General features: G+C 35.9%; 1 long non-coding RNA gene across 1 annotated transcript; it reads right to left on the minus strand.

The window, feature by feature from the left end:
- Positions 1-262: 262 nt before the first annotated feature.
- Positions 263-2663, minus strand: LOC124893453. The gene is made up of 4 exons (XR_007050712.1): positions 2361-2663; positions 886-1101; positions 656-771; positions 263-484 (listed from the first exon to the last, which is right to left on the minus strand). It is a non-coding gene; the product is annotated as an uncharacterized LOC124893453 (long non-coding RNA).
- Between the last annotated feature and the right edge of the window lie 6 nt (positions 2664-2669).

A 2669-nucleotide genomic window follows, 5' to 3' on the forward strand; every position in this document is an offset into this window, starting at 1 on the left:
TGGAAATTTAGAATTCAGACAATCATCAAATTGAATCATTGATGAATAAGCATGTGCTAGTATAAACTTTATCTGTGAATAAGAACCATTGACGTTCGCATCACTGTATGTTTGTTTTATTGTCTATTGAATTTCTATGAGCAACTTTTATATCAGGACTAGATAGCCCGTGCCCGTGTTATGCACGGACGCATGCCTGATATAACTATGTGGATCTTTTATATAATTACATGATTATTATACTAAGCTTAAACACTGATAATAGCTAAAGTGACTAGCTAAAGTGACTTTGTCATTGATAGACAAAAGGTATTATATTCCTTTAGTTACAATCACACAAACAATATAGTATTAAAGTAGACAGCTCTTTTCTTGGCGATGAAAAGGGCGAGAGGTGAATGATTGACATATTTGACACCAATTCGACAAGCCATGGGCCGACATGTTTTATGTTCTGCAACAAATCAAGTTCATCCAATGTCACCTGCAGTACATGTTGGACAAAAGCTTAGCACAAAAACTTGACTAAAATAAGAGCAGAGTCATGACTGCATATTGCATTTCGAAATCTTCAGGACATCAAAATAGCACAGAATAACATTTCTCCTACAATAGAATCATTTTATAAAGTCTAAATTCAAAAAAGTTTTATCACCGAGAAATTCTATGTGAATCAGCTAAAACCCCAATTGAGCTCATTATCGCTGCGAGCATATTTATTGTCCTTGAGAATAAGCTGTTTTGCCTCATCTGCGGCCTCTATATTTCGTGCTGCAATAATACATGGACATTCCTCATTGCTAAAACACTTGACGTCATCAAACCAATGTAGCTTGCACCTCATGTAGTTACAAATGCAGTATTGTAAAAAAGTTGAATAATTACCAAAAGTCAAGTCTTCAAAAATATCCAATTAATCACGAAACAACAAGGGGAGTCGTCGTCTCTTCAAGGGAGGATAAAGTTGTCCTTGTGTGACTTGAATCGTGAAATCAACAGCGGATGTTTGCATCACGGTAGACTATCTACATTGTACCACCTAGGAGTTCGACCCTTCTCGGGATCCTGAGTGGACACGGAATGATCTGTGCACCGTGCTGCCTTTTTAACCACGCAAAAGTCAATTATCATGATTTTTAGAAGTACGTCGCATAAAAGTGCCAATTTTTCCGCTACTGAACAAAGTGAAATTGGATTGTCTGAGTTTAAAATGTTAATAGTTCCATTATGCAATCCTTCAGATAATGAACAACACTGTCAGCCAAATTTCATATTCTTATATTTTTTACACTAACGTTGTATATAACTTAATACTAATTCACTAATAATAATATTTATTTCAAAAATCGATTGTTGAATGAATAAACTATAAAACATGGTTCTTTTAGTAAACTTGAGGTATGCAGTTGGACTCTGTAACTAAACAGAAAATCACACAATTAGGTCACCTAAAAAATAGTCGTAGGTAACTTATTCACAGTCTATGTTGCTCGGACTCTACAAAGTTATGAGGGTTGCGTGTCGGACCCTTCAAAAGTAGTGCATTTTTGAAGTATCTGACTCAGGTGCAACATCAGTTTTAATAGTTTCTTTGAGTGAAATAAAATCATCACCAACTCAAATTTACATTTACAAAAATTTAATCCAATTACTCTGCGGGATTAACGAATTCAGAATTCAATAAACAAAACAAATTTGTCAACACACAAACTTGGAGTAAGTAGAGTCTAGAGAATTGACCAGCTGAGTTCAAGTTTGTCCTTGTAACAGCAAAGCACAGTAAGTCGTGACTTCACAACAGCTTTGCACATCATTGAAGGCATTCCTACTCTACTTTTCGAGATACGTCCATCAACCCTATTACTGTTATCGCAGAGACTATGTCTATCTAATATGAGCATCTACGGAAGAAAATGAATGTCGAAGAATACTAAAAACATAGTCGGGCAGAATAATAACGACAGTAGTCATATATTGAAGTTGTGAAATCAAAAAATATGAAAACCCCAAGATGATTAGGACAAAATTGATTAGATAAAAGTTGACCTAAAATTACACCGTGAAAATTATAGAAAAGTGAACGAAAAGTTGAAAGAACTCATCCAAGAAATACTAGGAGCTTCGAAACAGTTAAGTAGCAGCAATTAGCAAGGACAATTGTGAAGTGATTCTCCTGTTAGCCAAAAAAATTATCAATTCTTCCAACATTTAGAACCGGAAGTACGAAACAACATTCATTCGGCCATGAACTAAGAAGCTGAAAGAAACGTGTAAGAAATTTTGACAAAACTGAAGATCTCCAACAAGTAAAAAGAAGAGTGAGCATGCTGTTGTTTGTTTGGGATGAGTAAGATTCTCACTTGTTTCCTGAATTCATCATAGGATGATAGTTTCCTGGGCAGGCACACCATTAACCACGTGGCAGCTGGACATGCCCATTGGATCAAGATGAGGTTGACCTGCAGCTGGAACTGGAGGTTGCTGCATGACGCGATATCCCACGGGTAGGTTGTTGACTGCAGTGGGAACAAGTGGCAATGAATATAATGAAAAAGAAAACTAAAAAAAGACTTATTTACCTGGTATGAAAATAATATTAAACCCCACGGTATTCATGCAGCTTAGTTCCAATTTGAAAATCCATGAAGATTGAGGAAGGAAGCAGATGA

This window comes from Capsicum annuum, unplaced genomic scaffold (assembly GCF_002878395.1).
Source record: "Capsicum annuum cultivar UCD-10X-F1 unplaced genomic scaffold, UCD10Xv1.1 ctg59860, whole genome shotgun sequence".
In the NCBI taxonomy this organism is placed as follows: Eukaryota; Viridiplantae; Streptophyta; class Magnoliopsida; order Solanales; family Solanaceae; genus Capsicum; species Capsicum annuum.